The 13,287-nt window shown below is 37.1% G+C and overlaps 2 long non-coding RNA genes and 1 pseudogene across 2 annotated transcripts; 2 read left to right on the plus strand and 1 right to left on the minus strand.

Moving 5' to 3' along the window:
• Window positions 1–2,492, minus strand: part of LOC138031465 (uncharacterized) — a 3,653-nt pseudogene extending 1,161 nt beyond the window's left edge.
• Window positions 2,493–7,005: 4,513 nt separating this feature from the next.
• LOC138032278 (uncharacterized) lies at window positions 7,006–9,042 on the plus strand. Its single transcript, XR_011128317.1, has 2 exons — window positions 7,006–7,514; window positions 8,723–9,042. It is a non-coding gene; the product is annotated as an uncharacterized lncRNA (long non-coding RNA).
• Window positions 9,043–11,720: 2,678 nt separating this feature from the next.
• On the plus strand, window positions 11,721–12,498 carry LOC138031219 (uncharacterized). Its single transcript, XR_011128217.1, has 2 exons — window positions 11,721–11,809; window positions 12,198–12,498. It is a non-coding gene; the product is annotated as an uncharacterized lncRNA (long non-coding RNA).
• Window positions 12,499–13,287: the final 789 nt, after the last annotated feature.

The following is a 13,287-nucleotide window of genomic DNA, read 5'->3' on the forward strand; positions in this document are numbered from 1 at the left end:
TAGGTTTGTTATTTGCTTCTTGGAGCAGACATATCCTTCGTGTTTGCACCGCGAATCTTGGTTGCAAAGGCCGTGCTTTCCCTGTCGTCAACAAGAATAATGGAAAATTTGTAGAAAAAATGTACACAAACTAATTCAGGACTTTTCCAGGCAACACTGGGAAAAAAACCTAACATGTGAAACAGAAGCAAGAGTAAAGAGTCACTATTGTAGTGATTTGATTGGAAGTGCCTTATGCACGAAACATTTCTCAGGATGTACATACCGTATATGTACTGTTAACCAGAAAAGGAATAATTATTGTGATAAACACCACAAGTAATGGCATGTGGCGGTTACCTGGTAGTCCAGCTTAATTGTACCATTGTTGTTTCGCATGGCCCAATAGAAGTGTGTTTTTGTGGCCTTGGCTGAGACAATAAAAAACAATTATAAATTGTTCCATTGTAAATTATTCCATTAATAATAATTATTATTATCCTATTATTTTTTTGTCTTTTTGGTTACATGTTTGTCATGCTTACCTTTGTCAGCTAGCTCTGTAAACCATTTGGTACCTTCATCTCGCCGAGCACCAGTACATATTTTCTTCATATCCCGTGCCACTCCCTTTGTACCTATCATGTATCATGTATCATGTCACAATTGAGGCTGAGCATTGCAGTTTATGACCATAACATAACTGTATCGTGAGTGCATTGAATGAGGTCTTACAAAGGCACAATCGTTATGTTTACCATGCCATGTATCAAATGAGTTTTTGATGCCCTTTCCTCGGAACCATGTCTTTAGAGCCATGACACAGTCATGAGCAACTTCTGTGACATTGTAACCTACATGCAACAAATGGGGAAAAGAAAAACTTCCAAGTTTTATATAGAGACATGAGTAGACAATAGATCAATTAAAAACAAGAATAGAACGAAATGAAATGTTATTTAAATAAACCTTGGTTCTCTGTGAGGGTGGTTATAAGTTCTTTAGTCATGGGCACTTCCCTGCTTGGAGCACTTCTCTCGTTTACACGACTCCAGTTGCAAACAGCTATTATTCTTTTGTTACTATGGGCAATAGAGAAATTAGAAATTAATAAAAGGGCACATTGTTTTGATAAACAAGACGAATATCCCTTAGTTCTGACCTCATAGAAATAGCTGATACAGTGGAATGCATAGCAGCTCTACTGGAGTCGTGTCTTGCATCTGTTATAATGCACTGGGGAAAAGACAGATTCATGTAAATTGCATGCCAAGATCATTTGTTAATTGGCATTGGAAGATAAGTTGCTTTCAAAATATTACTTCACTATCTCTAGAAATGATGGCCAAGACACATTGAAAGTAAGGTATTAGGTTGATACCACTAGGTGTTTCTGTTGGGGTGGCAGTTAGAACTGTTCTTGTGTTCAGTGCCATATCTGAGGACAAATTATTACATACATCACCATTTGCCATGTAATGTGGTGTTCCCTGAACTTCATTTCTTGCTTCTTGCATAGATTTTAGGGCTTGCTCTTGGACAATGGCCATGTAACCAAACCCATCGTTTTGGTATACTAGGCATAAATAAAATACATTAATATTTCATTAAATTGCTTTTGTTTTTTTGTTACAAATAACCAGTTTTTGCAGTAAATGACAAAAAATATAAAAAGAACCAGGTTAGGCAATATCCTGATAACTAGGATATACTTAAACAGCAATATAGGTGACAATCCATAGTTTAGACTATCTATAGTTTTGTCCATAACTAAACCAATTTCAGCTGCCTCACGGAAGCTATGGTACTGGGTTTCAGTAAGGCCAGTGCAAGTGAATGCATGAACCATCCTATAAAAAAATAAAAACAAAGATTAGAGTGCACTAAATATGTTGACAGTAATGACTTCTAGCAAAAATACTCAAACCAGTTTGTGACGGGAAACGTTCATGGAAACTATCACTTCTGGTAACAGGTATTTTATATGGGGCAATGCTGGTTCAGGGTTAGGGGACTCTACTGACAGTACTGTAGGTATAGGATACCATATATAGCTGAAATGGAGACTTGCACTGGAATTCGGGGGTAAATGAACAAGAAATAAAACAAATATGCAAAGAACCAACTAACTGTAAGTTTGCAACATACTTGGCGGGATGCCCAAGTACACTAGAACTGAGCCAAAGGACAGAATCCGCATTGAAGCAAGGCACTTCCAAACGACAGACATGGCCTTGCCGTGACAAGTTCATTCTAGACCACTGATATTCCTCGTAGCAAAATTCGCACTTGGGGTTCTCAGCGAAATATTTGACCAAAGCTGTTAGACCTTTCCCAGGGCATATAAAATATGGGTCATCCACTACAGAATCGACATAAATTTGCCTTTTCCGAGGCTTTTTGCCACTCGTTGCTTGAATTGAACTCGCCCGTGCAGGTGTTACAGGTGTTGGCTGCGAAGACTCCACAGTTGTGAGAACTGTGTTGGATGTAGAGACTACTGACGCCTTCATAAGCTCAAAATAAGATAGAAGAGCTTCTAGAAGATCAGCGTTTTGTGTTGAACTAGTCTTTCTATCGATCCCCAGAAGCGCTTTGGCATTGTTTAGCCTGCCTCAAATATCTTCCAGTCGGCCTTCATTCCCATTCTTCACCGCGACAGTGAGACTAAAGTGAGGGTTGCGTTTCTCAGGATCTCTGCTTGCATTTGTTCGCTAGTTCCTCTCTATTTTAATTTTCTTCTCGGGAGGAAAAAAGAGCCCAACATTCGTAATTTACAACTGAAATAAACTTAAGCAAACCACCTGAGAAAAGAACTCGACAAGAAGAACACATCAATGGGGCAGCACCAACTACTACTGTTGTACAGACTGCTGAATATTAATATTTTGAAAAACAACGCATAAACAGCATATTCACAACAGCTGGACATATGTAGATTGAAATTGCGGGCTCCAAGGATCTGACAGGGATAACCTGGAGATAGTTTGGACACAAAAAGTGACCAAAATGGCGGTCAATTCAAAATCTACCAGCTCAAATGCCATTATTTCGAACAAAAACGCGACACATCGCCGCGTAAGAGTGAAATACACGTTATCACACATATGTTTATCTTCTTGATGTTTGATTTTAATTAATTTCGTGACTTCAAAAAGAGAAACCTTTAAAAGGAAGGCTATCCGTTGTTCGTCTGATTGTCCGCCATATTGGATTTTTGGCAGAATTCGAATTTGGTGGGAGGAGCTTGTGTCCTTTTATAGCACGCCCACGTGTTTAAAATGTTAATTTTTGTTCATTGTTTGGTCACAATATTGACAGGTATCAACCCTGGCCTTTGGAAAACTAAGCACGTCACTCAAGTCCTCGTGAAAGGAACCCTTATTTCTTGAAACTGAATGGTTCGTTTTAAAATTAGGATTTTCTGCTACAAAGTCTCGCCACATCTTCCACATAGACACATCGCAGTCAAAATATTTTTTTTGCGTCCGTGCTCTTCTGTAATGTCATACACTCGTGTCTTTAGAAATGATGAAGTCTATCACTGCCTTTCGTGCCTCTGGCAAAAGTTTCATTGCATTATTTCCATGCCTTCCGCTCAAGTCTTTCTCGAGAGACACACCATCATCTTGTAGTAATTTGAGAACTTTGATCTTTTCATCTGATAACATTATTTAAAGGCACCCCAGCAAACTGTTCCTAATGGAGGTACCTTGTACATAACCTTTTTCCGTCAACTAATGCAAATTCGCACTTCCATGAGCCTCAGAAGAATGTAATTTTGCTCGCTGTAGGTTTTTTTTAGAAAATGCTTCTCTCAGAAGCTCTATCATTTCTCGACGTTCAGGAGCTGGTCTCCTCATAAGGCAACCTCCATCACACCAACACAGCAACGGCATTGTTGCAATTTCCTGATGAGGCCTGTTCGACCGTGCATGGAGAAACTTATCACAGGATCTTTATTTCTTGAAACTGAACGGTTCGTTTTAAAATTAGGATTTTCTGCTACAAAGTCTCGCGTCCCTGCTCTTCTGTAACGTGATATGCTCGCAGCTAAAGAAATGATGAAGTCTACCACTGCCTTTCGTGCCTTTGGCAAAAGTTTTATTGCATTATATCCATGCCTCGCCCTCAAGTCTTCCTCCAGAGACACACCATCAGCTTGTAGTTTTTTTGAGAAGAACTTTGATCTTTTCATCTGAAAATCCGTAACATTATTTAAGGACACGCCGGCAAACTGTTCCTAATGGAGGTACCTTGTACATAACCTTTTCCTGTCCACTAATGCAAATTCGGACTTCCATGAGCCTCAGAAGAATGTAATTTTGCTCGCTCTAGGTTTTTTTTTTTTAGAAAAATTAATGCTTCTCTCTGAAGCTCTATCATTTCTCGACGTTCAGGAGCTGGTCTCCTCATAAGGCAACCTCCTTCACACGAGCACAGCAATGACATTGTTGCAATTTCCTGATGAGGCCTGTTCGACCGTGCATTAAATGCTCTCCTCTGTTTGCGGCAATAGATCTTCTTTGATTTGTAAACATTCTTCCTTTGTCCCCTCTCAACGGAGCTACTCAAAGGTGCTCCTAACCGGAAATAATCCCAAAGAGTTTCAGGACTAAAGGGATAAATCAAGCTTGAGGCAGCTTCTGCCAGGTCTGAGGATGCCATCAACAAGGGCGCCGAACAGAAATGATGCAATAGCATATTTAGTGAATCATTCCAGACATTGATGTACTGAGAATCGCTCATTGAACTTCATATGATGCGCGTTCTGGGTTGTGCGTTTCCTTTTTTTTCCTTATTACTTTGTAATAGTTTTTTTCTCTTTTGTTTGATAACTTCCTTGTTTTCTCCTTTCCCTCTTTCCCTCGTTGTTTCCCGTAGAGGTAGTAATAACTTGACGCAATAACAAGTAAAGGAAAATTCAGTTAGATAAATGGAAATTCACTGATTGGCTATTTTCCCCTGCCTATAATAAAGACGCCTAATCTGGCCTAAGTCTTAAATATCATATCCAGCGTGAAATATGCTCCCAGCTAGAGAAAGTTTCGGTAATAATGTAATAACGGAAAATTTCCACGAGCAAAGAAGAAGGACCCATAATAATGAAAAATATATGTGGGTGGAATAACGCAATAATGTAATAATGAAAAATTTCAGTTGCCGGTAATAATGTAATAACGAAAACTTACCACGAGCAAAGAGGTTGCCCCTAATAATGTAATAACGAAAACTGTCGGCAAGTAGAGAAGGACCCGTAATAACGAAAACTGTCCATGTGTGGAGAATGACCTGTAATAACAACAAATCTACGCAAGGGGAGAAGGGTTGGTTAATGAAAGATGTCCACAAGCAGAGAAAATTGTTGTAACAACGTAATAACAAACAAAATACAACTACTAACTGCGACGTATTGGGCAAGTAATAATACAGACAACCAACAATAATCCTGTTTGTATCGCACTAAAAAGCATCCGTTTTAACGCTGTGGCTATATAGACGTTAACCGGTCAAGGTTTTCAAAAATACGAAATGGCTGGCAGTCAATGAATAAATAAATAAATGAATAAATAAATTTTACCAATCGAATAATTCCAGCTAAACCAAACTATCATATGTTGATTGAGGAAAGTGAAGCGATCGTGATAATATGCTTTGCTACTTTTATATCCTCTATATTGAAACATCAGTTATATGTGCGAATATTCAAGTCTCCTCGATGGTTTTTATTTTTCTGCTTGGAGGCGTTATCGTTTGTATTACCACCTTACATTGTACCACCAGTGAGCAATATTTTGGTAATCGCTTAATTAAATTTTTTGTTTTGCCTGTTTTGTTTTTGTATGATTCGTTTTTCGAATGTATATGCTCGGTATTTATCATGTTATAAGATAAGGAGGCAAATAGTAAAGCAAATGGGCAGTTAGCTTAAACGTGCCCCCATGCAAAATGAATTTCAAGCTTTCTGTTAAGTTCTGGAAATTTCTGGAAATTTCTAGAATGTGACAGCTTTATTCCAGAATCAAATTCCAGCTTTTATTCCAGAAATTGTTTTCCAGTTTTTGCAAGTTTTGGGTTCTTTCAAAAGCTGGAAATAGCTTGAATTTGATACATCTATTAGGTGCTGCCAGAAAATGACAGTTTTTTCCAGTCTTCATTTCTTGCAGGAAACTGGAAATAAACTATTGTCTACAGCTTGTTAACAATTTTAACATTTCTCAAATGAAACAAATTTTTAGTTTATTCTATAAATTCAACTCTTTTCAGATAAAAAGTTAAAGAAATGTTTAGCATGCAGTTTCTTATTATGTATAAAATTTAAGAAGAAAATTCCCTTGTAGAACCAGACATATGTGAAGGCTATGTAAAGTTTATCATATAACTATGTTGAGCTATATAAAGGCTATTTACTGCTCCTTATGTGCTATGTAATAACTATGTCACTTGCTACATTACATAGTTCAGTCTGTGTAAAGCATATGCCATTAATATTGCAATACTATTTAAAGGTCACATAGCTCTCTGAAATATAGCTTATGAATGTGAATGTGATATCTTTCGAGTTAATACATTTACTTAGCTTACGCAATGTCCTTTAAAGGCTCCAAACTTTGAAAATAAAAGCACTCTGTACACGGAGAAATGAAAAAGAAAGCTTTTATTCCGATGTATTCAATACATGTAGATTGTGAGAAAAACCAATGAAAGGATTACCTTGTTTGATGCTCTCTGAGTCTCATAATCGGCCTTATTCCAAAAGGAACATGATGCATTACTCTCGAAAATTACACACTCCAAGTCAGCACTTTAAATCCGTTCAATGAACTCCAGTAGCTTTCAAATCTTGCTTCTTGTCATCTTCCGCCATCTTGGATAACACGTGAGAGACCGGACTGGACTGGGAACTAGTGAGTCCTTTTCGTTTTGGTCAGCAGTCAGGAGTAACCAGTCCAGCTCTTACAGGTTTCGCGGACAGAGCGCAAAAACCGCTGATTGGCTAGAGAATAATGACGTAAAATGGCTTTTTTCGCGTAACTTCGCCTGCGCAAACTCTAAAGATTCGAAGTGATCGATCGAAGTGGAGAATAACACTCTAGCATTTGTCAAATTTTGTGGAAAGTTAGACGACTCATACCCTGGGTGCCAGAGGAATTTTTTTCAAGGTCGGAGAGAACACTCAGCGATTCCAAATCAACGGTCGAGGACACACGATTGATTACTTCGCAAGTCTGCATGTCAAGTAGCAATGCGTCCTCTTGTATCATTTTGTTGGTTTTGGCTACTGTGAATTTTCTTGACATGGGCTGTTGGTCTGCCCCCAGATTATTTAAAAATCTTACAGAAACCAGCGAACTGGCAACGAAATTCTTCTTTGTTCTCGGGAACTACAGGAGCAACTTGGTCTTGATGGACGAAAGGTTTTTGCTTTTGAAAATAAGTTTGGCTGGCCGTTGTACGTTATTGAGGACTGTAACGCAGTCATACAACTTTGATCGTATAAAATCGTCCACTGGGTTTCTTGCTGCAGATGAACTGTGAGTGAACTTCAGGCACAAAGTTGAATTTTCTTGACACCTGGGATTTACAATTTCCACGTCACGTAACCTTGACTGTTAAATGCCATCGATCTGTGCAAGGTTTTTGTTGCTGTTCCTCGCAAATATTTTTGCACAAAGCATTCCAGGAAATCTGCATCAAAGCGTCTTCCACTCAGTGTTTGGCAATATTGTCCTGATCAGTTGTGGAACAGCCCAGAAAAGTACATTACTGTAACAGAGTAACTATATTGGTCAACTTTGCAAAACGGCTACAAAAACACATGTGCAGTAAAGCTTTATGCATTTGGAAGCATGCAAACACTTCATAATAATACATACACACTTAATGATAATAATAATAATAATAATAATAGTAATAAGCCTTACAGCTTTAGTTAGATGTGTACCCCTGACTGAAAATCCTATTACACTAAAAATTAGTATGAACACCAAATAATAATTATTAACAATTATTATTCGCCGAATGCAAGGTGAATATCGGCTAATAAAAACCGAGATGAAGTTGAGGTTTTTATTCACCAACATTCATAGAGTCTGAGGGAATATTGGAAACAATAATTTAAATTTGCCTGACAATAGAAGCAACTCAGTTTCTTAGTAAATGATGCCATCATGCACATCGATTATTACATAGTTGATTATTTGAATAATACACATTTTCTTTAAAACAATTAATTTATTCGTCTGTCACCTCAACAAAAGAGCTTGTGGCTATTTTGAAAACCCGCTTAGGTGATTATCACGTAATAATAACCATCTCAATGACAACCAATCAGCGCAGAGAACTTTCAGTAATTATACTAATAAGCATATAATTCCTATAGCACAAGACAATAATGAACAATAATATTATTATAATTCCATGAGTGCATGTTGATATGAGATCAACCACTCAATCATATCCATTGATTATTGTTTTATTAAATTTTTATTTGATTCTTAACACTTGGACAAATTTAAAGCCAATCAGTTTCCAGCGTGGTAACCCTTGACGCAATCAGTTTCCATATTATGTCATACTGTATAAGAGCTGTTAACTGAGAGTGAGTGAACCAATCAGAAAGCTAAAAACACAGTATCCGTGGTTCAAAATTTCATAATGTAAGGTATTATCTTTCCCCTTGTGCTTACACTGTCATCATTCACTTTCTGTGTAATGGTTTTATCATTGTTTTTGTCTGTAGGAAATGGTAGCCATACCTGATTTATGAAGAAACTGAAGTTGTGCAGTAGTACAGCAACCTACTTTTACTCTCTGCAGATTAGCTTTCTTGGTTCACGGAAAACCCTTTTCATTATTGTAAATACATTGTGGCATGGAAGATATTTTCAAACAGGTCTGGAGAATGTTCACCACCAAAATTTCCCATTTTGTCTGGATCATATAAGTTCTTTCCTCCTTTTGTTTAGTGGTTGACTAGTGACTTGTGAAATTGTGTGGTGCACAAGAGAGCTAAATGCAGTGTCTCCTTTAGTTGTAAAACATATATTAAAGAAACACAAATAATATTGTCATTGTTGTTGAGTAATGTTAGGATTTAGTACTGCCAGTGGTATTACAAGTGTCTCTTTTGAGTGGATTCCCCAGTTTTCTGCTAACTTGACCCAAACAGATATATATAGGTGGAGAACAAATTCGGGAAAATGAAAGGAAAAAATACTAAACATACATCAGTTGATCATTACAATACACTATTTGTTTTGTTCAATATTATTTGCACTAGAAAGAAAATTAACGACCATAAGAATTTAGTCTGTGATAAGGAAAAGTTTGTTCTGACTAAAACCTATATTGGAAATTTAGGCATTTGGGGTGCTTTTTCACAGGGTTACATGTGCATGGTATTAATTTTTATGTCAGTCCAATATTTTTCTTGAAAATTGTGTTGTCTCTATAACTTTGTCCTTTTTTGTGAAGCATGACATTTTCTTCTCTCAATTCAACATTTGATTTGTGTTGCTGATCTTGTTTTTCCAGCAAAAGTGTGTTATGTTGAATAATAATTATTTTTGTTATATAACTGTTTTTGCCTCCAGCAGCGCATGCTCTCATTGGTTACTTCAAGGTCACATGACATCTAACAATAACACTTTTGCCATTCAAAAGTCTCTGAGCGGGCATTACAGTGCAAAATCTATGACGTCAGAGGGTAACAGTGCACTGTTGCCCGCAAATGTTGACCGACGACCACCGTTGCTGTTCCCATTGCACGTTTTCCTATTTGTGTTATATAACAAATCACTTAATGACTGGTCTCTCAGGAAACAGTTCATTTTGTTTCCCTCGTCTGCACCTCAGGGGAACATTGGAAATTTTTAGGGAAAGAAAATGAACTGTTTCCCTCGGGAGCAGTCATTAAGTGTTTACTGTTGGGATAATAGCAAAATTATTAACCTTGGGTGTTCGGTGACACAGCTACATTGTAAAGCATAACCATTATGAAAATGATATCTGTTTTACCTTATTATAGTGAGCTAACTTTTTGGTGTGGTTTTACTCACAGGTCTTGTAATAGGCCAAAAGCAATTTGAGAAATTCATGGGGTTGTGCATTGTGTTCAATGCAGTTTGTTCTGTGCATGTAAATAATATGAAATGAAACATGTTGAGTGTGTTACTGATTACAGCCAACAGCCTGTGGCGCTCAATATAATGCTAAGCAGTGTACTGCTGTCAGTGGTGTGTGTGTCTTGGTGAAGGAGGGGGGGGGGGGGGTGGGGGGTTAGTACTGTAAAGGCATTGGCATGTCATTGTTGTAATGAGCTAAACCCAAATACTTACCTTCATGTTTTTTTGTGAAAGTTTTTGTTTTCGTTCTCGATTTTTCTCTGCTTAATATCCAGCTCCTGCCTTTGATCCTTGAGGGTTTTCTACCTGTCTGACTAATTCTGTGTAACTTAGTGCTTTAGTTCTCTTGGCAGATTTTTGGCACTGACAAAGAAGGGGGCGTAGAATCTATATTGAGGGGTAGGGAAAATTCAATTCAGGGAAGATTATTATTGCAACTATTGTAATGTTATTCCATCACTCACCTTCATTGGTGAAATGTATGCATCCATGAGGCAAATTCTGTAGTCTTTGTGAGCCAGTAGCAAGTGGCCCTCGAATAAAAATTTTCTAGTGTGGTGAACTGTTTTGCTGGCATCAAAAGCCAAAAAAAACGCTTTGCACATTGAACTAGAGCACCTTTGCTGACATTTTCAGTCTCTAAATGGAAAAAGCAGCTTACTTTGTTGAATTAACTTAACTCGCCCTTTGCAAAGAGTCCCATAAACTCGAAAAAGCACACAATCCCCCAGCAGTCAGATGTGACAGTTGACATATTTTATTTTTAGTTACACAAAACATAGCAATGAACGTTGTTAGGGGGAAAAAATAACAGGGTTTGTTGTCAATATTTGCCGCTGTTTTAAATATAACAGGCAGCCGCTCTGTCGCCTTGGCTTATAAGGCGAGAAAACTTACATTGTATTATATGAACAATGTCGACAAGATATTAACTCGAAGTTAAAAACATACATGTACGTTATATGCATTTCAGGACAACTTACAACCCCAAAACCTCACAAACTATATCGATTGGCGTGAAAGTATAAGGCACTGGACTTCGCTTTTCTGTGTAAAACCTGTTACAAATGTGAAGACGAACACTAGCGGTAAAAAAACCTGCTTCTCTTCAAACTTCGATTTGAAAAAGTCTCTCTTGGTGTATGAAATCGGAATTCCTCCTTTAAACACCTCTCAAAAATTTTCATATTAACGAAAAAAAAGTCATATTCGATATGTTTCGCAAAAACAATTTACCTCCAACATACCTCTGTTCTGAGCTTAAAGAGTAACTGACCACCTTAAGAAACGCAAAACTCTAAACAACGAACGTCAAATGAAGCTTCGAAGCTCGTCAAAAACTCTATTGCTTTAGGCGAACTGGTTTTGGTCCGATCTCCTCCCTGACGGCTCTGAAGCATCGTTGAATGATGGCAGATTCAAATCATCTTTTTGCAAATTTTCTCAGAGAAACGCCAGCGGCGTGACAGCCTCCACAATGACATGGTGGATGTTGATTTGTCGTCCGCCATTTTGAAAATGGAATGGCGGCAACACAAGTGTGATTCTAGTGCGCATGTCTAGCGGTTTTTGCGCTCTGTCGGTTTCGCGCGGTTGAAACGTTTCATCTATGATCACGCTTTTGTGCTGACGATTTTTTTGTTAGTTTTACTCTTTAAATGCTGATCCAGGCAAGCAAATGCTTACAACAACTCAAGTAAAAGGTAAGCGTTAACTTGAAGCGAATAACATTTGATTTGATGCCTTATTGTCTTCAAAATGAGGAACGATTTACCTGCATGTAGAATTCACATTTTCACACCATCGAGTCAATTTGTGAAGCAAGGAGACTCAACTTCGCTTAATTAAGCAAATTACATGATTGTATACGATTGACAATTGATTTCTTCTTGTAAAATGCTAATTTCTGTCACTTTACTATGGTAATCAATACAGAAAATGCCTGAGAAAGCTATTATGGACGTTTGTAAGTAGAGACCCAAACTTATCACGAGTCTACTCTTCACACACTTTAATTGTAATAGAAATTATTGGTGATTTAGAGGAACCACTACGTGCATCATTGAACTATATGTACTGTATTTTTTTTAGTTGCCATGAAAGAGTATGAAGAGACACTTCTGAAAAAAATTCTTTGATGGGACAGCAGGGAACGGTCCTTTACAGCAGACAAAAATGCTTAGCAGCCAATTCTGTCTCCTTAACCAGATATGGTTTGATGTATTTGGGGATCTCTCTTTGCAGACTTCTATATACATGTAGTTCTGTGGTTTATCTGAAACGTTTTAAAGCTTTTTCTGTTTTTAAATGTAAAACAAGAACCCAATCCAAAGATTTTGGCATGAATTAAATGTTTAGGTTCATGCAATAAAAAAATATAACCGCTTTGAAATCTGTTGTCTATTTTTTTTGTCTGTGAGCTATGGTAGTAACTGTTAATAGCTTGCCTACAATGGATTTTTTGTAGTTTCCAGCACATTTCTGATTTGCTGGAATATTATTTTATAGGAGCAGGATAATTATGTATGTGTTGTGTATTTTCTGTTTTGAATCTATGTAGAAACTATGTTGAAACTATTTTTATTTTTGGACACAAAAACCCCATAACATAGCTTTTACATATGCTATGTAAAGGTTCCATTTGACTAGCTAAAACATGATGCCTGTTTTTGTTGTGCATAATTGACTGCTTAGAATAAGAAGCTTAGTAAAGTTACTTGTGATAAATTTAAAAAGTTACCAATGACTGAATTGCCTTCAAGGAATAAAATTAAGTGGTTGGAAAAGGCAGAGGAAATTCATGAAAAACTGGAACATCCTTGAAAAAAGCTGGAAATTAATACATGATCTTCACATGCTTTCATATAATAGCATGCAGGAATTTTCTAGAAAAATCTAGAAAGCAGAATTTGTAACAAACTGGAAAAAGCTAGAAAAAACCTGATTTGATCGCAGATTATGATTTCTGGAATAAAGCTGGCAATTTCTTTCCTCCTTAGCTCATTAGCATGTTTCATTTAACATTCTAGAATTTTCTAGAATTTTCCAGAAAAGGAAACTGGTAAATTCTAGGAATTTCTAGAAATATTTTCTTTCATATTCTAAGAAAAATTCTGGAAATAACCAGAATATTCCAGATTTGTTTTGCAAGGGTGTCCCAAAGAACTTTTTTTTTTTTACA

Source organism: Montipora capricornis, chromosome 14, assembly GCF_036669925.1.
Source record: "Montipora capricornis isolate CH-2021 chromosome 14, ASM3666992v2, whole genome shotgun sequence".
In the NCBI taxonomy this organism is placed as follows: domain Eukaryota; kingdom Metazoa; phylum Cnidaria; class Anthozoa; order Scleractinia; family Acroporidae; genus Montipora; species Montipora capricornis.